Below are 26,270 nucleotides of genomic sequence, written 5' to 3' on the forward strand. Positions count from 1 at the left end.
AAAGCAAAGGATCCATTTCTGACTGGTGTTTCCGTGTGCCTGGAGTTGGGGTAGGAGAGACAGCAGTAGGTGTTCCACATACTGACCTCATAACATGGAGGAGGAAGTAGACTCAATGACTTCTCTAAAATACACTCTGACACACAGGACACTCAGAGACCTAAATACCCGCTTTAAAGTGCTGTGGACAAATGTGTGTGTGTGTGTTAGTTGCGCAGTCATGTCCTATTCGTTGTGACCCCTTGTCTAGGCTCCTCTGTCCATGGGATTCTCTAGGCAAGAATACTGGAGTAGGTTGCCATTTCTTTCTCCTGGGGATCTTTCAAACCCAGGGATTAAACCTAGCTGTCTCATATTACAGGCAGATTCTTTACCATCTGAACCACCAGGGAAGCCCAAAATAAAAAGACCATGATACATTGGCCAGGAATCAAACCCCGGTCTCCCACATGGGAGGTGAGACTTCTACCACTGAACCACCAATGTCTCTATAAATATTGGCTTTAAAATGCTATAGACAAATTTAATATAATAGTATATGAAGGGTTCCACTGAACAGTGTCTCCTCAGGCAATGTAACCTCCTAGGGCTCTTGTAGCTTTTAGATCTCTCTCTCTCTTTCTGAATATTTGATATGATTTATTTATTTTTCAAGGTATTTCTGGCTATAATCACCTGTCAACATATCTCAAGACAACTGTGCAGAGACCAGATAGACATCTCACTTCAGTTTTTAATAATACAGATTTTTAGAAACTAGAGGCCATGGATCTCTGGTTGGTTTACTTTTAGGTCAGAATGACTCGAGTTCAGGGGTCCCCAACCAGAGGGCCACAGACCAATACTGGTCCACGGCCTGTTAGGAACTGGGCCAACAGCTGGAGGTGAGTGTCTGGCAAGGAAGCAAAATGAAAGATTCATGTGTGCTGCAACTAAGACCCTACACAGCCAAATAAATAAACATTTTTTGAAAATGTCATTTCTCCTTAAACTTTTCATAGATTTAATGCAATGCCACTCAACATCCCAACAGGCTTTATTATAGATAATGACAAGCTCATTGTAAAATCTACATGGAAAAGCAAAGAACCTTGTTTTAGAGAGAACTACAAAATGATGATCCATAAGTTGGACTTCATAAAAAATAAGAAATTCTTTGCTCTGAAAGAGAATTAAAACAATGAAAAAATAAGCCACAGATTGAGAGAAAATACTGACAAATCAAATATCTGTTATAGGACTTGTATCCAGAAATACAAAGAACTCACAAGACTCAATAATAAGAAGATAAGCAATTCAACTTTAAAATGGACAAAATAGTTGGACACTTACTTTTCCAAAGATGTATGGATGGTCAATAGACATAAGAAAAGGTCTTCAAAATCTTTAGTCACTAGGCAAATTTATTAAAACCACAGCAATAGACAACCACACACCTGTTAAAAGACAAAAAGCCAAAGAGCAACAACCTGAAAATGTCAAGACCTGGCTTTGGGGAACAGGTGGAACTCTGACCATCACTCCAGGGAACGTGAAATGGTTTCACCACATTGGAAAACAGCTTGGCAGTTTCTTTTAAGTTAAACATGACCCAGCAATCCCACTCCAAGATATTTATCCAAGCAAATTGAAGTGAAAATGTATTTTCACACAAAAATCTGTATGTGAATTTTAATAGCTATTACTCATAATTGCCTCCAACTGAAAACAATCTAAATGCCCATCAGTGGATGAATGAATTAACAAAAAGTGGTACATCTATCATGGAATAGCACTCAGCAATAAAAAGGAACAAACTACTGGTACATTCTGGAGATTAAAAAAAAAAAATCTAAAGGGGCAGAAAACAGACCTAGTGGTTGCCAGGTACTTGGTTTGGAGGAAATGGTTAACTACAAAGAGGCACAATGGAATTTTTAGGAGTGATGGAGCTGTTCTATATCTTGATTGTGGTGGTATACTTACCACATTTTTCAACGCTTACAGAACTAATACTACAGTGGTCATTTTATTAGATTATCAATTATTCTTAAAATCAAAAAGTGATTGGATGGCTGCTGCCTCCTGCCCCAGAGCCCATGATAACAGAGGCTGTTGTAACAATGTGGCCTCCATCCCTGTGTATTCTCCACTGTACTCACCAGTCCTGACATTGTCATGGTCCCCAGAATATGAAGTGAGAGTCAGGTACACAGTAAGCACATAACAGACCTTTTATTTTAAAATTATAACTCAAATGTCTGATAGTAAGCTACTGATTCCAAAGGCATTCACTTCAAAGACAGCTATCTCAAAGAATCACATGGATAGCTACATAACAGATGGTGAGGCACACTGTCCCAACTCTGAAGTTTCTCTTGTTTTAGAGATCCCTGGCTGATTTAAATAACTGGTGTTCGACCACTTCTTTTTCTTTCTGACACTTTAATTCCCTCTTTTCTGTTTTAAATTCACCAATAAAGAGTGAATCTATGAAACCCTAGGTACCCCATCGTCGACCCAAGGTAGGCAGAACCACTAGCCCGGCCTCTCTGCCTCTTGACCCTGACCTCACTGGGTGGCCCTGGGTGAGCCAAGCATCCTTCTGGAAGTGTGAATGATATACCTTGTGTTTTTCAAAGTTCCATGGTGGTTGTTGCTGAGGTTTATCTTACAATCATAATAAGAACCACAAGGGTCGGTCCAGCCACAACTTTGGCTAAAAGGGAAATGTCTATGGAAGCTTGCCTCAGACCCAGGGGAGGACCCCTCAGGTATTTCTAGCTGATAGTATTACTGTCCTTTGGCTGAGACCAGCACAAAACAGCAGGACACCCAGCTACTACATCGCTCGAGGAATCATGGAGGCGAAGAGTCTCATGTGAGGCTAGAACCTCAGAAGGAACTAAAGGTCCTCAGAGCCTGTAAGACAACTTACCAGTGGTCAGTTTGCTGGCAAGTCTCTACCAGCTGGTTTCCTTGGGCCAGGAGCTCACAGAATTTCTGTCTCTGGAAGTAGGTAGGCCATGTCAGTGCTCCCGACGAGACTCTCAAAAATCTTGACTGTGTTCTTTGCAAGCTGTGTGAATAGATAACAGACACCTTTCCCTTCCTGTATCTTCTGGAGTTTCAGCTTCAGCATCAGTCTTTCCAATGAATATTCAGGACTGATTTCTCAAAAGGAATTCCCCAGGAAGAATACTTGCACAGGTTGTGTGACTTGCCTATAACAGAGGGAAAGAGGAAATAGCAGTGGATTTCATTCTTTCTTTCTTTTTTATTAGCTTCACTTTAAAAAGAAACCCCTTTAGTTCTTCACTTCAGCCCACATTCATTTCAATACCATATGCATCATCAAGCATTATGCAGACATTGCAGGGGCATGGGGGGAAGCCAGGTACAGAGTGTTGGACAGGTATATCTGGTATTAACTGAAAGGATGAAAAGAAAAATCAGTGAGAGGGTCAAGGTGAAGAGCGCTCATTTGAATGACATGAAGATAAGCCATAATTATAATAAGCCTTTAAGAGTAATTAAAATTCTGAGTATCAATTGTATTACTCTATGTGGAATTTCACAGTTTTCTAATTATTTTTTAAAATATTTATTTATTTATTTGGCTGTACCAGGTTTTGGTGGCAGCATGCAGGATCTAATTCCCTGACCAGGGATCAAACCTGGGCCCCCACATTGGGAGAACTGAGTCTTAACAACTGGACCACCAGGGAAGTCCCCCAAGTTTTCTAATTATTATACAAATATTTCTCATAGATTTCCAACTAGACTGTGAGCTTTGTGAGGCTAGAGACAGTGCTGTAGGACCCAACATACAGTAGACAATAAAGCATACACACCAGAATAGGCAATTGGTTAATTCTTAGAACCACATAATCCTAATGATAGACTAGACATTGATGGTCATCTACTCCATGTGATGTCTGAATCTCCTCACTACTAAGTGACCTTCTACAAACTGTCTTTCAAACTCTGTTCCTTAGAGTTCCTATAAAGTGTCAGAGGAGGTGAAGGCAGAGATTAGGGAGAAATAGGGTCTCCAGACCTAGGCCTCCTTCCATCAAGTATCTCCACTTTAGTGGCTCTGACACATTTGGGCTTCTCAGATTTCATCTTAACCGAGGTTAGAAGGCATCTTCAATGCTGCGATCTACCTTATATTTGAAACTCTCTAAGGTAGGGCCATGCTGGGCCTTTGTACTCTTCACACTCTGGGTAAACAGAAACGCTGTCTCAGGGGAAGCTGACCCTGCTGCTGTGGTCCAGCCTTCAAGGGAGAAGGTGGGGCCACCCCAGGACAGATGTCACCTGGGTACCAGGCTCTACGCAGGGATTCCCACATCTGATTCATTAGCCTCCCAGCTGTGAATCATTTGATTCCTCCCAAGTTAGAGCTGAGAGAGAACATCAAAGAAGGTGAAATAACTTTCTTAAGATGATTCACCTGGAATGAAGCAAAGTCAGAGTTCAGATACGCTGGGTCGTGGCCCCAAATCTTGAGCCGCTTTACCAAGCCTTGCAGCCTCTTAAGGAAAATATGAACCTGGGCACAGAGTAGGAATTCCCTGTGTGTTTGGGGAGGCTCCAAGGACTGTAGAGCTGACAGTTCTCCCATGGTAAGAGTTGCAGTAATCCCCCTAATATTTCAAATATTTTAAAATTTATCTGGACTCAACTGTGTAAAAAGGTAAATGAAGAGAAAAATATCTGAAATATATATGCTCAAATGCTAAGGGTGTTGTGTTAAGTTGGAGGGAGAACTAATACACAGTCTTTGCCAAGGCCCTGTTGTAGTAGATTCTAGAGAATTACCCTGCAATCATCACCACTCCCTGAGGAGGTAGATACTAATCTTATTACCATTACAATGAGGAAATGGAGAAGATAAACAACTTGGGCTTGAACCCAGGAAGTCTGGTCCCAGGGCACATGCTCTTAATCTTTGCACTGTTACTTTTACATGAAAATGTTGGGTGATATCTTTCTTCTTCTACAGTTAAAAAAAAACAACTGTATTTATGATTATAATAAATGATTTAAAAAAAAAAAACACCTTCCATTCCCATACTTCGAAACCCTTCTTTTCACTTTTGTGATAACTAGGCTTTAATTTTTACTTTTTAGTCCATATCAGTAAGTTGGATAGCAAATTTTATCCCCCATTGGTTTATTGAAAAATAATGGTAGATATTTGATAACAAACTCAATTTCAGTGTCAGTAAGAATTGTCCCCTTATATCCCTGTCCCTCTGGTGCCCTCACTCCCATGTTCTTTAGTCACTTTAATTCCAACACTCCCCTCAATTGTGAACAGGTTTGAGATGTTCCAATGGATTTCCAAAAGGAAAGACTGACTTTGGAGCAGGAAGCGGTAGCCTTTGCACTGACCTGGCCTGTTACTGGACTGCAGGCCTCATTCTCATTTTGGCCCTGTGTCTCAAAGTCCAGATCCTGGAGTTACTTTCTGTCTGCAAATCATATTCAGGGAAAGATAACAAAGAGGTGTTATGGATTCTCTAATTTCCTGGAAATAACCTCAATCTCACAAGAGTGTCAGGAATGGCTTCTTTAAATATATATGGGGAAAGGATCTTGCTGCCAACATCAGGACTTCCCTCTATGTGTGTTATTGATGTTCTCATCTCTAGATATCTGTGGTTTAGTTGGGAGCAGACAGCTTTAAGCTCCTTTAAGGTAGGCAGGATATTCTATCACTTCATTCACCCTTCATGCAGCTAGCACAGTGCTTTGCAAATGGATGAGCTGCAAAAATTTGAATTAATCCTAAGACATTTAAGCCAACGATATTATGTGTTTATAGAATCTGAAATGTATTCCTGGGAGAGAAAAGAAAGTTTAGAGCCTGAATGAGATCTTAGCCTCTATTCCTCCTATACTTTCATGGCAAACTTTACTCCTTTATGCCTCAGCATCCTCTGCAAAGTGAAGGTAAACTACCTGCTTCTACCTTTTTAGGAGTGTAGTAAGGATGAGATTCGGAGAAGGCAATGGCACCCCACTCCAGTACTCTTGCCTGGAAAATCCCATGGATGGAGGAGCCTGGTAGGCTGCAGTCCACGGAGTCGAGAAGAGTCAGACATGACTGAGCGACTTCACTTACACTTTTCACTTTTATGCATTGGAGAAGGAAATGGCAACCCACTCCAGTGTTCTTGCCTGGAGAATCCCAGGGATGGGGTCTCACAGAGTCAGACACGACTGAAGTGACTTAGCAGTAGCAAGGATGAGATTATTTTGATGAAGGAGGGAAAAGAAGTCTGGAGCTTGTTTAGTTTCTATGGGAAAAGATGGACAATCATTTATCACCATGGTGACTGTGACCCCAAGGACTTAACTGTATTTCTGCAATTGGTTGGCAAGGGAGTAAGCAGTAGCTTCGGACATGGGGAATTTCTCTGTGACATCTCAAAATTCCTGTTTGCTTTTTTCCAGCTGGGAGTGCAAGTACTTGTTGGTTTCCAGGATGTCCATTGCAGGAACTCCTGAAAGAGAACTAGGAATCCATGTTTCGCTGGGATGAAACCTTTATTCCATCTTTTAAGACTTGGACAGTAAATTACAATTTATGTGCCTCAAATTTTCCACTTTAAATAGGAGATCAATGCTTAGTATTTGCTCTATCAATTATGTTATTAGAGAAACTATCATCATAGTCATTCTCTGCAGAATTTTTAATAAAGGCATTTCTTCATGATTTGTGTATTATTTGGTTTCATGATTATGAATTTGCTGCAGCCATCGTACACTTACCACTGTACACTTACCACATCATACACTTACCATTGTACACTTACCACTGACCACTAGTGCAGGTATTTCCATAGCCTAGAGAATGAGATAGTTAGATAGCATCACCGACTCAAGGTACATGAGTCTGAGCAAATTCTGGGAGATAGTGAAGGGCAGGGGATCCTGGCATGCTGCAGTCCACGGGGTAGCAAGCAGTTGGACATGACTCAGTGACTGAACAAAACCAAGTCAGCTGGTAGTGCAGTTATTATGTTTATTGTTTATATACTTTTATCATTGGTAAACCCTGAAAATTTTCCTTCTGTAGAAGTGGGATTGAATCATATTTCATTTGTTTTCTAATCTTTCAGTGTCCCTTTCTTCATTTACTTGCCAACATAATGGTTTTTCTATATATCTCTCTATGATATTCTCACTAATAAAGGGAACAGTGCCCTCCTGACACAACTAAGGGGAAGGACAGCAGACGGACACTGTGGACATTACACAGACATATTCTATATTGGAAAATTAAACATTCAACATTTTTAAAGTCCTCCAATAACTGTAATTGCTTTCTCTGATAACCTAGTCAAGTAGGTCCAGAGAAGACTGGTCAGAATGACTTCTTTGACAACTTTCTATCAAACAGCTTATCCAAGGAGAAAAATCCCTCGCTGACCCCAGACATTTTTTCTTTCTCCCCTTTCCTCTTTTATTTACACTCGGGCTTGATGAAAATAATCTAATGCCTATCCTCCTTCCTATAAAATGGGGAATTGGCATGTGAGTTTGTCTATTATTCCTTTTTCCCCCCCACTATGTCCATAAAATTAGCACATCACCAGAGTCAGTAGAATCCTGCCCCCGACAGGCTCCTCCTTCAGACCTGGACCCTTGGATCTAGTGGCTCATGTTTACTCTGTTCTACTGTTGAACCCCATGAGCAAAATTGAGCTCTTTGGCTTTTACATACTATGTGTGTTTATTGGACAAGTCTTTTTTATTCCTCTCATTTATGCATTTTTACTTTCTACCATCACTGTGGGAATCTGCTTATAATTTTAATAAGTGAACTTCTGGGGATCATCCATGTTGAGTGTGGTTGACAGGGATCCATTCCCTGTGAGGTAGAAGTTGACAGCTTATCTGGACTGTGAGTTTTTTTCAATTGCTGCTTGTCCTGAGGATTCTGGTGTTTCATTAGTATGAAATAGTAACACCATAGCAGGGAGAAGGTGTCCACCTGTTGTCTTTCCACAATTTGGTAAAAACCATATGAGCCCAATCAACAGTGGTCAGTACCTGCAAAATGGGAATATCTAAAATAAAGATGATCTTAATATACAATGTTCCCTCCACAAATAAATAGCTACTCTTAAAAAGAATTAGTACAGGAAGAATACTGTTGCTTGTTTCAGCATGCAACAGGCAGCTCTCTTTCATTGGTATACTCAAGTTCCTAAATAACTGCAAAAATCAAATAAATGACCTTTAAGGATTGTTTAAATCAGACTATACAATGCAGAAGAAAAGCCATTTATATCATTACAAAAAAGCTGAAGTCAGCAATATGAGCACTCTGATAACTACTAATCAAGATTGGATACTCCCAGAACTGTAAGCAAGTTCAGTCCTTAATAAAAATGGATGAAAAGCAATGACTTCATGCACAGATTCATACACTGGAGACTCATAAGTGTATCACAGCATTACTCTGGTTTTCAACAATGAGTGTCCTTCAACAGTAAGCAATCCTGTTGTTTAATTATTTCATTTTGTTTCCCTCTCTGGCAAGTGCTTTTATTAGATATCATTGCCTCTGCTTCATCTTAAATAGTGCCCACTAGTTTGATGGAATTTTGCCCTTTTAAATAGATTTTCTCAGAAACAAATCTTTATACTTTCTCTTCCTCTGGAAAGAAGAGACAAATTAGGTGTCTAAAAATTTAGAGCAGCTACTGCCCCAATTAGTTTAAGGAAAGTAATAATCATTTACATAATTTAAAATAAGAAAATTAAGAATTTCTAGAGAAAGAGGTTTATACTTACATTTAAATGCTGTATTTCCTGAAGTAAAAATATGTTGCTGAATTCCTAACATCAGAAAATAAAAGATTTAGTTATAGATTCAATTGATGTTCTTGATTAGTTAGCACAAAAAAAAAAAAAAAAACAGAAGAAGAAGAAGAAATGAAATTGATTACAGGTACATCTTAATACATTTTAAAAATTAAATAATTTAAATATTTTATATTTGAGGTGACTCAGAAAAGTTACATGCTTTAATAATTTTGGTCTAAAAGTGACTATATATTTTCTTTCATATTTTCTTATAAAGTGGAAAATAATAACAGCATAGTACTCCACTCTATACAAGTCTTGGGTTTATATTGACTTGAAAATCCTAATTAAATTGCACTTCCTAAATTTCCTGTACTGGTTGTACTGGTAAAACTGGCAAATGTTACATCCAATAAATATTCAATTGTATAAAGTTTTAAATGTATGTGTTCAAATATATTAAATATACTAGATAGATAATATCTTTAAATGGGAATTAACACTTATAATTCTAGAAACCAGAGTACTCAACTATTCCACTTAACTATTTCTGGTAAATATTTTTAGGCGTCATCTAATATGTGATTCCACATATATCGAAAAGTAATTCCAACATTCTCATGTCCCAACTTGTGCAGCTTAATTTACAATGTCAAGGTCTAGAGTTCACTTGAAGCGTTTGATTAATATTTAATTGATTTAAGTAATGCATAATATTTCATTGCCAGAAAAGCTCTCTCTCCCCCAGTTTCTCTTTCCTCTTTGCCCTAATTTCCTGATAGATTTTGGTTGACAACAGAAATACCACTTTGGCGGGAGAATGCTGTTGTTTTCTGAGTTCACATACCTTTCTGTATTTTATAGTTATGTGCCTGATCTATGAGTATTCTAATGTGTTCCTCTGACAAAAGTTCAGCATAGTGGTTTGTTGTTTTCAGGGCTCTGATATTTCAGAATCATAACCTTAATTTGGACCACTGCACAACTTCTCAAACCTTTTCAAAGCACCACATTATTTGTTATACTTTCATTTTTTGCATGAAACTTGCCTTTTTCCACAGCAATCACTGAAATCTAGCTTCACAAAGAAATTATATCATTGAAGAGAATGTAGCATAATCTAAGGTCAGTGAAGTTTACTGAATTTAAATTACATCTCAAGAAATCTGACTTTAAAAAGATAAAAGTAGAAAAGGACTGACTGTCCCAAATATTGGCAAGATGGAGAACACTGGAAATTCTCTTCCATTTCTGAAGAATATAAATAAGCTTAACAATGTTGGAAGAAATTTTGCAACACCAGTTAGAGGTCATGCATACACAGTTACATTCTTGGCCCAGAAATTCAACTTTTACCTGTAGTATACATTTGACCTCTGTTGTCCAAAATGAGAGGTACAAACCACTTGGAGCTGTTTAAACACTTGATATGTTGCGAGGGTCACATGCTGTAATGATAATATTTTTATGTGGTAAGTCTCATAAAATGTTAAAATGGATTTATTCTCTTTCATTTTACTTAAAAAAAAAATACCTACTAGAAAATTGAAAATTCCATGTGACTGGTATAAAAACTAATAAAGGGAAACCTTATCAAAATGGAATTGGAAGGCCAGAAGGGGAATATATATATGCGTGCATGCTAAGCCCTTCGGTCTTGTCCAACTCTTTGTGACCCTGGAATGTAGCCCGCCAAGCTTCTCTGATTCTCCAGGCAAGAATACTGGAGTGGGTTGCCCTGCCCTCCTCCAGGGGATCTTCCTGACCTAGGGATCAAACCCACTTCTCTTATATCTCCTGCATATTGACAGGCGGGTTCTTTACCACTAGCACCACCTGGGAAGCATATATATATTCTTTTCAGATTATTTTCTGTTATGTGTGTGTGTGTGTGTGTTACCTGCTCAGTCGTGTCTGACTCTTTACAACTCCATGGACTGTAGCCTGCCAGGCTCCTCTGTCCACGGGGTTCTCTAGGCAAGATACTGAAGTGGGTTGCCATTTCCTTCTCCAGGGCATCTTCCTGACCCAAGGACCAAACCCAGGTCTCCCGCATTGCAGGCAGATTCTTTACCATCTGAACCACTAGGGAAGTCCATTTTCCCTTATAGGGTATTATGAAATACTGAGAATAGTTCCCCTATGCTATACTGTAGGTCCTTGTTTGTTTCCATATTTGTTAATCCCAACCTCCTATTTTATCCCATCCCCACACTTTTCAGCTTTGGTAAGCATAAGTTTGCTTTCTACGTCTGTGAGTCTATTTCTGTTTTGTAAATAAGCTTATTTTGATCTTTTCTTATAGACTCCATGTATAAGTGATATCATGTAACATTTGTCTTTCTCTTTCTGGCTTACTTCATTTAGCATGATAATCTCTAGGTCCATCCATGTTGTGGCCAGTAGCATTATTCCATTTTTATATGCCTAAGTAATGACGCTTTTGAACTGTGGTGTTGGAGAAGACTCTTGAGAGTCCCTTGGACTGCAAGGAGATCCAACCAAGTCCATCCTAAAGGAGATCAGTCCTGGGTGTTCATTGGAAGGACTGACGCTGAAGCTGAAACTCCAATACTTTGGCCACCTCATGCAAAGAGTTGACTTATTGGAAAAGACCCTTATGCTGGGAGGGATTGGGGCAGGAGGAGAAGGGGAAGACAGAGGATGAGATGGCTGGATGGCATCACCAACTCGATGGACATGAGTTTGAGTGGACTCTGGGAGTTGGTGATGGACAGGGAGGCCTGGCGTGCTGCAATTCATGGGGTCACAAAGAGTCGGACACGACTGAGCGACTGAACTGAACTGAACTGAACGAAGTAATATTACATTGTATGTGTGTATATACATCACATCTGCTTTATCTATTGATCTGTTTATGGACATTTGGGCTGCTTCCATCTCTTGGCAATTATAAACAGTGTTGCAATGAACATTGGGGTGCATGTATATTTTTTTAATTATAGTGTTCTCTGGATATAAATCCAGGAGTGGGATTACAGGATCATATGGTAACTCTATTTTTAGTTTTTTAAGGAATCCCCTTACTATTCCCCATATTGATTATACCAATTTACATTCCCACCGTAAGTGGAGGAGGGATCCATTTATTCCTCACCATCTCCAACATTTATTATTTGTAGGTTTTTTATGATGGCAATTCAGACCAGTCTGAGGTAATAGTTCATTGTAGTTTTAATTTTCATTACTCTAATAATTAGCGATGTTGAGTATTTTTTCATGTGCCTGTTGTCCATCTGTGTTTCTTATATGGAGAAGTGTCTGTTTAGATTTTCTGAGCATTTCTTGATTGGGTTGTCTGTTTTTGTTTTTATTGAGCTCTATGGGTTGTTTGTGTATTTTAGAAATTAATCCCTTGGTTGTATCATTTGCAAATATATTTTTTCCCATTCTGTAGGTTCCCATTCTTTTCATTTTGTTTATGTTTTACTTTGGAAACTTAGGAGACAAAAGACCTGTACTCCCAAAACTGTAAGACACTGGTGAAAGAAACTGAAGATGACACAAAGAGATGGAAAGATATATTGTGTTACAGTGACTGTATGACCCAATGTATAGATTCAATGCAACTCCTATCAAATTACCAATGGTATTTCCCACAGAACTAGAACAAAATTTTTTTTAATTTTTTGGAAACACAAAAGACCCAGAATAGCCAAAGCAATCTTGACAAAGACAAACAAAGCTGGAGCAATCGGGTTCCCTGACTTCAGAATATAGTTCAAAGAAACAGCAAACAAAACAAAAACAGTATAGTACTGGCACAAGACAGAATAGAGATCAATGGGAGAGAATAGAAAGCCCAGAAACAAACCCACACACCTACAGTCAATTCATCACGACAAAGAAGGCAAGGATGTACAACAGAGAAGAGACAGTCTCTTCAGTAAGTGGTGCTGGGAAAATGACCAGCTATTTGTAAAAGAATGAAATTAGAGGGACTTCCCATGTGGTCCAGTGCTTAAGAGGTGGTCCAGTGGTTAAGAATCCACCTGCCAATGCAGGATACACAGCATTCCTGATCCAGGAAGATCCCACATGTTGTGGAGCAACTAAGCCAGCATTCTGCAACTACTAAAGCCTGTACACCTAGAGCCTGTTCTCCTCAAGAGAAGCTGTAGCAATGAGAGGCCTGCACAGCACAACCAAGAGCAGCCTCTGCTCGCTGCAACTACAGAAAGCCCACACCTGCAATGAAGATCCAGTGGAGTCTAAAAAAAAAAAATAGAAATTAGAGCTTTCTCTTAACACCATAGAGAAAAAGAGACACAAAATGGATTAAAGACCTAAATGTAAGGCTAGATACTATAAAACTCCTAGGGGAAAACATAGGTAGAACACTCTTTGACATAAATCTCAGTAATAGAGTTTTGGATCAGTCTCACAGGGAACTGGAAATGGAAACAAAAATAAACAAATGGGACCTAATTAAACTTTCAAATTTTGCACAGCAAAAGAAAACATAAACAAAATTCAGTTTCAAAAAGTTTAGAGCCACTTGGCTATTGCCAGAGTGATGTTGATTCTTATGCTTTCACCTAGGCTAGGAGACAAAGTCAATTCAAAATACTGTGATACTTTGGCTACTGTCAGACTTACGGCTCTCCTTCACTATCAGATATCTGATGACTTATGTACATGTTGCTCACAACCATTATCTTACGCTGACATCCAACTGTTAATACTGTATCAAAGAGAAAGCAAAGTGTTCATGATCAAATCTGCTCTTTCAGGAACAATTATGAGCCAAGGAAGAAGAGGTTAAACTGAGAAATCCTGATGAGGAAGGTAGTTCAATTAGGCTTAACTAACTTAGACTGAAAGGAGATCAAACCAGTCAGTCAGTTAAAAGAAATCAACCCTGAATATTCATCACAGGACTAATGCTGAAGCTCCAATACTTAGGCCACCTGATGCAAAGAGCTGACTCATTGGAAAAGACCCTGATGCTGGGAAAGATTGAGGGCAAGAGGAGAAGGGGACGACAGAGGATGAGATGGTTGGATGGCATCACCAACTCAATGGACATGAGTTTGAGCAAGTTTCCAGAGATGGTGAAGGACAGGGAAGCCTGGTGTGCTGCAATCCATGGGGTCGCAGAGTCAGACACGACTGAGTAACTGAACAACAACTCAAGAGATGCCAAAGGGAGGATACTGGCTGGCAGCTATTACACCTAGAAAAGCTGCCATGTTCATTTCACAATTAAACGTTCAAGAATTAATGGAGCGTCCACATATTGCCAAATCTATTTACCGGATTAGCTATTCAGCTTTGCCAGATCAACCCATCCAGACTAGCAGTTTGATGACTTCCAGATCAACTATTCCAAAGAAAAGAAAAACCAGAACTCCCCATTTCCAAATATTGTGTGTGTGTGTGTTTTCTTTCTTTTCTCTTTTCTGGCTCTTTCATAAATCCTTTTTTTGGCTCTGCTTAATGACAACATTCTAATAACTCTAATTTTTCTGAGTAAATATGTGAGATAACTCATTCAAAATCTCTTTACTACTAATATAAAAGTATAAGTTTTATATTAATGTCTGTACACACTACATAGGTATCTTTGACATCTGTTCTAGAGTGGAAATTTTCCTTTCATGGAAAACTTAGTCCTTGAACTGTTGGAACACTAGTACCTCTTACTCTTTAAATAAACCCAGTTTCTGGTTAGTGTATCAGTAACAAATACACCATAATTCTCTGGGTGTCTAAATCTCTTTGCTTTTCCATTGTGCTCCTCATGTCTCAGCCTCTGTTCCTGGTGGATCTGGGAGGCCTGTTGTGCTTTTACTTTGCTCCAGGATGCTCTATGCTCTCAGGAGGGACTTGGGGAATGACGGAGTAAAGGCCTCCAGAGTGGAAGCCCCTTGGGTGCTGAGCTTCCCTGGGCTTGGTTGTTTGGCTCCCATTGAAGGTCAAGACCTTTCCAGGACCTCTCAAGCCCTACTGTAAAACTTTTTTGTATTGTCCACTAAGAGAGTTGTTTCTCTGATTCTGCAGTCTTTTTGATTTTGCAGTCTTATCTGTGTAATAAAGAAATAGCTTTGAAAAATTCAGTAAATCTCAGTTCTTGGGACTCGAAAGCAGAGTCCAGGGGATGGGACGAAAGTTCTACCACTGTCCAGCTATTGCTGACATGACTGCCTACCCTTGTTCCAGGTGCCTTCCAGAACAAGGAAACCCCTGCAGTATACAGCACTGGGCCTACAAGTGCTGCAGCAACATTAATCAAAGGTGGGAGGAAAGGAGGGAAGCAGTACCACAGAGGTGGGGCTTTGTTACCACAAAGGCAGCTCAGACCCCATCTGTGAGACAGCAGGACAGGCGAGGCTCTTGGTCCCTTGGTGAAGGTGTGGGGATCTATGAGGAAGCAAAGGCTGCTGCAGAGCTGCCACTAGAGATGCTGGGGATGAACTGACATTCGGCTGTATCTAACCAGATAGAGAAAGGCATTGAAAATTGTTAGTAGATGTGAGATCTTATGAAAATCCATTTATTGCTACAAGGAGATACAGCAGATGGCTTTATGGCACACTGGCTAATCTCACCCTGTGCTGTCCTACAGTGTAGCCACTAGCCACGTGTAGGTATTTAAATTTAAATTAATTACATAATACGAAGTAAAAAAAGACCTGTTCAACTATTCAACATCTCCACAGTCGCCATGTTTTAAGCACTCAACTATCTCATCTGTCTAGCAGCCACTGTATTAGAAAATGCAGACCTAGGCCATTCATCTAGTGAATCAGTACATGTAAGATTTTTAAGTCCAAGGTTCTGTCTTCTTACTCAATATTATCGACATTTTAGTCCATTTCCTTCATCCCTAGTACCAGTAGTTTGTGAGTCTGTACTGATCCATGTGCCGTCCCTGAGCTTTGGTTGCAAGGAGGAATTTAGCATGTCACTTGCTGCTATGAAGAGCCTTCCATGCTCTAGGGGGCTACTACACTGCAGTGATAAACCAGGCACCACGCACGTTTTCTCACAGTGATCACTCCAGCCTCACTGCTGCTCTAGGTTCCTCTAAAGGCTGCCCTTGCCCAGGCCTCCTGGGAATGTTTGTGCAAACTCGAGCTCCGCTTATTAACTCTGTTATTAACCATAATAACACCTGCTTTCTTTTTATTTCATTTTATAATTCCATCCTGCTTGTGGCAATCGATAGTGGCAGTTCAGCTGTGGTTGTGGTTATTCAGTCGCTCAGTGGTGTCCAACTCTGAGACCCCCATGGACTGCAGTATGCCAGGCTTCCTTTCAGTTGTGATAATGAGATATAATTAATTTTCAAAACACAATTTCAAAATGAAAAATGTGAATCTAAGTATGGGAAATGTCAGGTAGCCAATGATAAAGATACATGGATGTGGCTAAACATTAAAGTGATGTGTTCATTAATGAACTGTAAAAAGCATGCTTTTGTCTGATTTTTGTTGGATGTCCTCCCTACTTCTTTTCCCTTCAGGAGCATTCCCTCTCCCTGAAGTCAAGAAAGGCAGGAATGCTTAGCTGTTCCCTCTACCCTTAGAACACAGAAGGTACTGCTACCTCTTTTTCCTATGAGCTCCTCTGGGAATGCCCTTGTTTCAGACCAGGAGATTCAAGGCCCATAAACACTTCTGGTTGGGAGGTGTGATTGAATCATCTCCAGAGTCAGGGAATCTGTTTCTGGGGAAGGATAAATGGTTTTGTTTACTCTCCTTTTCTTCTTCTTTTCAGTAATTGGTTCTGAGTATTCATAGGCCTTCCTTTCAATATTATTCTTTTCGAAATCTTGAGGTTGAACATGAAGGAGGAGATGCAAATCTTAGTGAAGTCTTCTCGGTGACCACTGAGCATGATGGCCAAGGGGAAGGGCTCTGGAGGCAAACTGCCTAGGTCTGAGTGCTGGCTCTCACCATCACTGAGGTGCACGCTAAGCTGCTTCAGTACTTACTGTCCAACTCTTTGTGACCTGTGGACTGTAGCCCACCAGGCTCCTCTGTCCATGGGAATTCTCCAGGCAAGAATGCTGGAGTGGGGTTTTCATGTTCTCCTCCAGGGGATCTTCCTGACCCAAGAATCCAACCCATGTCTCTCACGTCTCCTGCATTGGTGGGACCCTTAAAATTAGCTCAGCGTTTCTGGGCCTCTGCGTTCTCATCTGCAACAAGGGAGTGGTAATAGTCTACATTATCTTTTAGGTTTGTTATGTGGACTTAATAAGTAGCTACACAGTAAAGCTCCGAGAAAGCTGGTATTGTTTCCACTTCTAACTGTAGGTACCAATTCTGACTTTCTACATTCTCAGAGTAAATTAGGAGTGTTTAATGGTTTGGCTGATCTCCTCTCCCCCATATTAGTGACCTCCATCCAGAAACTGGTTGGGTTTGCTGGTGATCTAGCTGCAGCAGCAGACTGGATTCAACTTCACCATATTCTTGGGCCTTGGACAGGGATGATGATTACTTAGCTCATGATAGACAATATTGTGCACATGCTTCTAGAAAGAACTTTTAATAACAGTCAGAGTGATCTCACATTTTGAGAAATGTTCAACTGTGTACCCATGACCCATGGGTTTGTCTGTTTGTTTGTTTGTTTGTCTATTTGTTTGTAAAAAATCAAAGGAGGGAAATATGATTTATCTAGAAGTTGTAGATAATTTCCTCTCTCAGTTATAATGGAGTATTTGTAGCAAAGTAGCTTTCACCCTGAAGGCAACCAAATAAATTCTGGTTTAAAGAAATTCTGTTTGAGGTCTTTGAAGAAATACAGTGCAGCTAGGACCCACAGGATCAGTGCCAGTGAGAGAGAGAGGCTCATTGGAATGAAACTGGTTCTCTACCTTTCCCTCTCAGGGCATTTGCCAGTTTTTGACAAGGCACAAGCCACCCAGAAGCTAGGGAGAGGGCAACTGATGAGGGTCAGGGAAAACAGTAACACTTTAAGTAATCTAACAAATCTGGAGAGAACAAATGAGGAGGATGGAAAGGAGGTGGGAGAAAGAAGGAACGGGGAAGGAGGAGAAGAAGGAAGATAAACAGATGGAGCAGGAGGAAGAGGAGGGAAATGAGAAGGGCGGGGGGAGGAGAAAAAGAGTCAGGGACTATCCAAGTATTCAGACTTGAGGAGCCAAGATCCTGGAGTGCGGTGATGAGTGAGCTGGATGCTTGCTTCCAAGCATTTCCTCTTAAGACATCTGCAGATTAAGCCATGTTCATGTAAGAGGTTATGAAGTTGGACAGTGTGGCTGAAAGAGAGTGGAATTTTCAGCAGCAGCATGGTACTAAGGAGATAAAAACTGAAGTTCAGAATTCACCCAGAGTCAGGGCCCAGGAAAACCCTCAGAGTCTCAGGGACCCTAGCCATCTACAGCATGGCAGTATGAGTGAACTAGTTATGGACTGAGACTTCCCTTGAGTGCAAGCAAGTTGCAGATCAGTTCAGTCAAAGATTGAATTGAGGGGATGGGCCTTCTGCTGCCTGCTGGGGCAAGAGGGTAAACAATCTTCAGGGAAAGATAACATCATGAAATTATGCATCACAGGTTCATCATTCACTCACAATATTCTAGGACTGAAAAAGAATAGAATGTGTCATGCCTTACTTCTAAAGGTGACTCCTTGTATGTATGACATCAGTTTAAGAACTTCTATCTAAACACTACTTTATATTGTCTTCCAGATTTTCTAATGATGTGGAAAATATTGGTAGCACAATATTCTAGTGTGCACACATGTTGGATTTACTTTCTCTTCAAAATTGTCATGGCACTGAACTGCCTAAATTTCCTCTTTTGATTTTACTGATCCAAATAGCAAATTTTCAGTTCAGTTCAGTCTCTCAGTCATGTCCGACTCTTTGCGACCCCATGGACTACAACATGCCAGGTCTCCCTGTCCATCACCAACTCCCAGAGCTTGAAGCAAATTTTAGTTCCAATAACTATTTAAGCTCATAAAATCTAAAATTATGTGTTCCAGTAAAATAAAGGCTCCATATAGTATCTTTTAAATAAAGAGGTCTCATAATTCTGTAAAATCATAGGGACTAATTATGTCAGCTATAGTTGGGGGGTAAACAGTTTTAGGTATCACCCAATATGTGATTCTAACATGCATTTCTCTATTATGAATCAGTTTTAGTTGCAATTATAAGATCTATTGTTCTAAGTTCTTTGGCTGATATTAAACTCAGTTCATTAACATATAATCTTTGCCCAGAGAATATCTAATTAAGACAGGAAAAGCAAACACTGTCTTACTATAATGCTGAGGCATATTTTTATAGGCTGCAGAGTGGTCAAAGTTGCACGGGTTAAGAGGAGGTGTGGGTACATGTAGGGGATGTGGTGAACACAGCCAATATGTCACTTGAAGGCAGATAGAACACATGGTGTATCTGCCCCAGAAAGTAAGGAGCTGTCACTGGAGATCTGCTGTGTTTCTCAGGTGTTTGATTAAAAAAAAAAAACAATCCTAGTTGTTGGTTACCTGCCATAGAAATGAAGTCATATCCATTTTCCCATTCTTTGCTATCCTTCCCTTATTTCTCTCACAGTACCTGCCATTAGGCTCTGGCAGATGGTTGAGACTGATTGTGCTCCCACAGGGCTGCCCCTTTTTCATGCCTCAAGATCTGGGCACAGTGGGAGCAGGGACATTGGGTTTGTTTACAATTCAACATCTCTTCTGGAATAGGAGGTGACTGAACAGGACCTGGAACAGGACCTCATAGGCACCTAACTAAAGACTTGGTGTTGAAGGCCTTCAGTGCAAGGTCCTGGAAAGCTGAACAGCAGAAGACATTGGGTAAGACTGTGGGCAGCCTAGAGTGTGAGAGACAGAAGGAAACAGACAGACACGGGCACATAAAGAGAGAGGGAGAGAGAGAATGTCCTTCCAGATCCAGTATGGAAAAGCTGAAGAGCTTGTTTTTGCTTATGAAATTCAACAGAACCATGCAAAGGGAAGGCAAAAACCTTAAGGACCCATGTCTGCATAATCTTATGCATTATCAACTGCAAGATCCTGTATCCAACAATTTGTCTCAAATGGGAGAATATTTGCAGAAATAGCCCAACATTGTTGAACAATCCTACAGAGACCAGTCATTAGATTGCATTCATCCAATGAAAGCAAAAACACAATTCAGAAAGATAAGGGAAGAGGAATAAGTGTCGAACCAGGAAGAAATCTGGAGTCATTCTAGTCAGTCTTCTCTGGACATGATTAAATCAGTCACCACCAAAAACAATTACAAAAAATTTTGGAAGACCTTCTAAACATCTCGATAGTTTAGGTACTGAACCTATGCAAAATATGGTACCTCTGGTCAATGTCTATGTTGTCCTTCTACTGTACCTCTGGCTTATGTGAACCATGAGGGACTCTCTCCACTTGATAGCATATCAGATGGAGATGACAAGAGTATGTAGGAAAGGCTCTTTCATTTAGTTAGCAAAATACATTGGAATACAGATTGGTATACCTCTTATTGAATTGAATATTGAACCTAGGAGCACAAAAAGAGTGCCTTTAGCTTCTGGCAAAGGTGGAGTGATATCAGAGTCACCACCTTCCCTGAAATCTCACCCACATCCCAAACACCACCCTCAAGATGAAAAAGATAAAAAACATGAAATAACCAGTTTTCCAGACACTAAACCAGACAGCAAAGGACAGCAACCCGTGAGACATGAGAAACAAGATGAGCCCTGACGTTGACCCAGCTTACTGCTTTCAGAGAGCGTCTAGGCTGCACACCAGGAAGGGGGAATCTGAGGCCAAATCCTTGGATGGTGGAGGTCAATCCGCATGTTGGTTGGACAGCAAGGAAGCTAGAGTTCACAGAACAAAAATCCGGTGATAAGTAGATCAAAGATCCAGGGCTATGAAAGGGTCTGCCTCAAATACTCACTAGAATAGTGGTAAGAGTATGCTTGTGAAGAAGCTGCCTGAGGCCAAGGAAAGAAACGTTTTAAAAGATCATGGAACAATGCCTAGTGCTCACATAAGACAGGCAATTGTACTTCCCCCCACAGCCAGACTGCACTACTCATAATTCATGGGCCATTGGGAAGAACATTCAAAAAACTCTTGTTTCAGTAGTGGGAATAATCACCCTGAGAATAACCTACCTTAAAAATGATAAAAGCAAGATCCAAAGGGATCTGTTTACAAGTCACTTAACTGTACCCCAGAACAAAATTTAAGATGACTTATAGGAATACCAAAATAGCCAGTGTCTAAGAAGAGAAACCTTGACAATGTCTGTCAAAGAATGCCAGGAATGCAAAGAGGCAGGAAAATGTGATATGTTAAGGAGTAAACTGATCAATCCATTGAAACTGAACCACAACTGACATGATGTTATAATTAGCAGGAAGATAGCTATCATGACTATGTTGCATATGACCCAAGAGTTAAGTAGAAATGTAGAACATATACAAATGGCCAGAAGCAAACTTTAGACATATAAATGATAACATCTAGTATTATATAATTCACCAGATGGAATTAATAGCAGATTAGACGTTGCTGGGGACTGGAGGTGGGGAGGGGGGGAAGATTGGGAAACATAAAGCCATGAAGAATTGACCATATCCAAAATGAAACCATACACAAAAAATGTTTTTTAATGAACATAGCATCTCTGAGGGATAGGGTATGTTTAAAAGGTCCAATATATGAGTGGTTTGGAGTTTCTGAAAAGACCAGAAGGGAAGAAATAATTTTTTAAGAAACTTTGACAGAAAAATTTCCAAAGAGCCAAATGAACACTATGAGCACAAGAAACTTTAAACAAACCACAGGGAGCCATATCAGAATTAAACTGCTCAACTCCATTGAAGAAGAAAAACATTTCCAAAGAAGTCAGCAGGAAAAGACACAGTACAAACAGAAAATGAAAATAAAGAGTATGTTAGATTTCTCATCAGAAGCAGTGAGCAGACAGTGGAGAAACATCTTTAAAGGACTGGAGGGCAGCAGTCAGCCTGGAGTTCATGCCTCCTCCCCAGGAAATGTCTTTCGGAAATGAAAGTGAAAAATGACATCTACAGACTGACCTACAAATGCTAAAAGGATTCATCACCAACAGACACATTGTAAGAAATGTTAAAGGAGTCCACTGACCTCAGATGGAAATCTGGATATACACGAAGGGACCAAGGACAACAGAAAAGGTATCTGTGTGGGAAAATAATAAGCTTTCTCTTATTATTTCAGTCTCTTTAGAAACGTGGGGCTAATTTTTATAAAGTAATCACAAGGGATTATGGGGTTTATGACATATGCAAAGTAAAATGCATGATGACAATAGCAGAAGGGGCCACAGCAAAGAAATGTGAAGATGTGAACTTGAAGGCAGATTGTGGTAAGTTACAGATGTCTGCTGTAAAGCTTCAAGCAGTCACTTAAATAAGAAAAGAAGGAGTAGATAGCTAACCAAGAAGGAGTAGAAACGGAATTGTATATGAGACATGTAAACACTATCAGTTCAGTTGCTTCAGTCCAACTCTTTGCGACCCCATGGACTGCAGCACAACAGGTTTCCCTGTCCATCGCCAGCTCCCAGAGCTTACTCAAACCCATGTCCATCAAGTTGGTGATGCTATCCAACCATCTCATCCTCTGTCGTCCCCTTCTCCTCCCACCTTCAATCTTTCCCAGCATCAGGGTCTTTTCAAATGAGTCAGTTCTTCCCATCAGGTGGCCAAAGTATTGGAGCTTCAGCTTCAGCATCAGTCCTTCCAATGAATATTCAGGACTGATCTCCTTTAGGATTGACTGGTTGGATCTCCTTGCAGTCCAAGGGACTCTCAAGAGTCTTCTCCAACACCACAGTTCAAAAGCATCAATTCTTCGGCGTTCAGCTTTTTTTATAGTCCAACTCTCACATCCATACATGACTCCTGGAAAAACCATAGCTTTGACTAGATGGACCTTTGTTGGCAAAATAATGTCTCTGTTTTTCAATATGCTGTCTAGGTTGGTCATAGCTTTTCTTCCAAGGAGCAAGCGACTTTTAATTTCATGGCTGCAGTCACCATCTACAGAGATTTTGGAGCCCCCCAAAAATAAAGTCTTTTATTGTTTCCCTATCTATCTGCCATGAATTGATGGGACCAGATGCCATGATCTTAGTTTTCTGAATGTTGAGCTTTAAGCCAACTTTTTCACTCTCTTCTTTCACTTTCATCAAGAAGTTCTTTATTTCTTTTTTGCTTTCTGCCATAGGGGTGGTGTCATCTGCATATCTGAGGTTATTGATATTTCTCCCAGTAATCTTGATTCCAGCTTGCGCTTCATTCAGCCCGGCATTTCACATGATGTACTCTGCATATAAGTTAAATAATCTGGGTGACAATATACAGCCTTGACATACTCCTTTCCCAATTTGGAACCAGTCCGTTGCTCCATGTCCCATTCTAACTGTTGCTTCTTGACCTGCATACAGATTTCTTGGGAGGCAGTTCAGGTGGTCTGGTATTCCCATCTCTTGAAGAACTTTCCACAGTTTGTTGTGATCCACACACTCAAAGGTTTTGGCGTAGTCAATAAAGCAGAAGTAGATGCTTTTCTGGAACTCTCTTGATTTTTCAATGATCCAATGGATGTTGGCAATTTGATCTCTGGTTGCTCTGCCTTTTCTAAATCCAGCTTGCACATCTGGGAGTTCACAGTTCACGTACTATTGAAGCTTGGCTTAAAGAATTTCGAGCATTACTTTGCTAGCATGTGAGATGAGTGCAATTGTGCTGTAGTTTGAACATTCTTTGGCATTGCCTTTCTTTGGGATTGGGATGAAAACAGAGCTTTTCCAGTCCTGTGGCCACTGCTGAGTTTTCCAAATTTGCTAGCCTATTGAGTGCAGCACTTTCACAACATCATCTTTTTAGGATTTGAAATAGCTCAGCTGGAATTCCATCACCTCTGCTAGCTTTGTTCATAGTGATGCTTCCTAAGGTCCACTTGACTTCGCATTCCAAGATGTCTGGCTCTAGGTGAGTGATCGCACCATTGTGGTTATCTGGGTCATGAAGATCTTTTTTGTACAGTTCTTCTGTGCATTCTTGCCACCTTTTCTTAATATCTTCTGCTTCTGTTAGGTCCATATCATTTCTGTCCTTTATTGTGCCCATCTTTGCATGAAATGTTCCCTTGGTATCTCTAATTTTCTTGAAGAGATCTCTAGTCATTCCCATTCTATTGTTTTCCTCTATTTCTTTGCATTGATCACACTATGCATTGTAAACACTAAGTGATAGAGCAATTGCTCTTCCAGGACTTGTCGCTATAGAAGACCTTGTTAAGGGGCCAATGATGTGTGTACAAGGATGACTACAGCATTATTTGTAACCCTGAAAGCATATGGAAAGGGTTAAATAGTTTTAACAGTACGTGCCAAAAAAAAAGACTAGTAACTCCCTCGTTAAAAGCAATTCAGAAAGTAACTATGACATCTCAGGAATGTCCAGGGGACCTATTTTCCAGGTGAGTTCTATCCAGCTCGGTGATGGCCTTCCGATCCCGCCTTATGTCCCTGTGAGGTGGACAGGAAACAGGAGCCAAGAGGGTAAGAGTGAAGGAGCCTTTTCCCGCCTTTACAGTAGAGGATGGGCAGAAAAGAACCAAAAAACTTTCACATTCTAGAAAGGTGTAAAGCGAAAGGCGTCCCCGGGTGGGCTCGAACCACCAACCTTTCGGTTAACAGCCGAACGCGCTAACCGATTGCGCCACAGAGACCACCGAGTGTCCTGTCCCTCTCAACGCCGTAGAGAAGAAACAGCCCTTCCACGCCAGGCGGAGCCACACGCCTTTCCCCGGCCTGCTACACCCTCTCAAACCCTCGGACAACCGGAGAACTGACTTCGACGCACCGCGTTGCTTCTCGTGGGGAAACGGGAGTCGGGCGATTCCAAAGCCAGAAGGGCAGCGGTTCGTCGCCGCTGCACCTGGCTCCTCACCCGCTGCAGATGCAGCGCCCCCGAGACGCCCCGGGCCTGAGCCGAGGGGGGCCCGAGGGAAGCTGAACCCGCGGTGGGCCCTGTGACGGCTCTCCGATTGCTTCGCGGGCGCTGCCCTCCCTGCGCTGGTCCGCGGTCGGTGGCGCGGGAGCCGGAAACAGGGGGTGCGGGGGGTCGGTCCGAAGGGACAAACGCGACGAGCCGGGAAAGAAGCCGGCGAGGTGGGGACCAGGATGAGGAGACTTCCCTGGAGGTCTGTGCAGAGGCACGTGCCTGATTCTGGGAGGCAAGAATTGGTTTCTGTTTTGATTTAGTCACCATGTATCAAAACTGAGAGGAGGGGACTGGAAAACAGGGCGGGGATGAAAGAAAGTCTATGAATACCTGTTGTCGTCCAGCAACAGCGCAGTGACTGGAATGAATTTACGTCCGCCTTGTAAGAGCAAGGGCTGCGACGGCAGCAGGAGCCGTGGCGCGCCGTGATCGTATAGTGGTTAGTACTCTGCGTTGTGGCCGCAGCAACCTCGGTTCGAATCCGAGTCACGGCACTCTCACCCGTCGCCCCTGACGACTGCCGCCTTTTTACTTCGCCTGGAAACTTGCACAATTGTAACCCCACAGAGTACTCATCTCAACATTCTCATCCCTGGTCTGAGCAGAAGGAAACTGAAGGCGGCGATTTCTCCTTCCGCGCTGCTGTGATGCAAGGAGCCTCCTGGGCTGTAATTGGTGGAGCGCCTAGTTTCTTTGTTACTCAAGATGGGCAGGAGAAAGACCCGATAAAATCTGTGTCAGATAAGCGACTCCTCCTCCCTAGACTTGTTTTGCCGATTTCGTCTGGGCTCCTGGGAATCCCTGCTCCGAGGACGTTTTCAATCCTTGGCCATTGTTCCCTGGCTAGTCATCATACTGACCTCTCTAGTGCCCTTCGTTTTATACCCTCGAGGATCTTAACTGCCTGTCGGCAGCCACTCACTAGACAAATGGTATCCATCAGGACGGGACTACGGGAGGAACTTAACAATCACCGCTTATAAATGATGAAGAACCGTGACTACAGCACCCTCTGCTCTGACAACCAACTAGTGGAAATAGCGAACACGTGATTCTTCTGCCTGACTACAGTTTGCTGGCAACAGACAGGAAAGCTATACTGAGAGCAGGACCCAAAGCGGGGAGTTTGGGTCAATCACAAATGGAGATCAGACTTGAAGATTCCCTGAGCACAGAAACCTGTTTAGTCGTGCAAACAAAAGCTGCCTTAGCTTATTTTGCAAAATGAGTGAAACTTCAGTTCAGTTCAGTTCAGTAGGTCAGTCGTGTCCGACTCTTTGCAATCCCATGAACCTCAGCACGCCAGGCCTCCCTGTCCATCACCAACTCACTGAATTCATCCAAGCCCATGTCATCCTCTGTCATCCCCTTCTCCTGCCCTCAATCTTTCCCAGCATCAGGGTCTTTTCAAACAAGTCAGTTCTTCAAATCA

At 41.3% G+C, this 26,270-nt stretch overlaps 2 non-coding genes across 2 annotated transcripts; one reads left to right on the plus strand and one right to left on the minus strand.

The window, feature by feature from the left end:
- Positions 1 to 24,489: 24,489 nt before the first annotated feature.
- Positions 24,490 to 24,563, minus strand: TRNAN-GUU (transfer RNA asparagine (anticodon GUU)). Its single transcript has one exon. It is a non-coding gene; the product is annotated as a tRNA-Asn (tRNA).
- Positions 24,564 to 25,260: 697 nt separating this feature from the next.
- TRNAH-GUG (transfer RNA histidin (anticodon GUG)) lies at positions 25,261 to 25,332 on the plus strand. Its single transcript has one exon. It is a non-coding gene; the product is annotated as a tRNA-His (tRNA).
- Positions 25,333 to 26,270: the final 938 nt, after the last annotated feature.

This window comes from Dama dama, chromosome 20 (assembly GCF_033118175.1).
Source record: "Dama dama isolate Ldn47 chromosome 20, ASM3311817v1, whole genome shotgun sequence".
In the NCBI taxonomy this organism is placed as follows: Eukaryota; Metazoa; Chordata; class Mammalia; order Artiodactyla; family Cervidae; genus Dama; species Dama dama.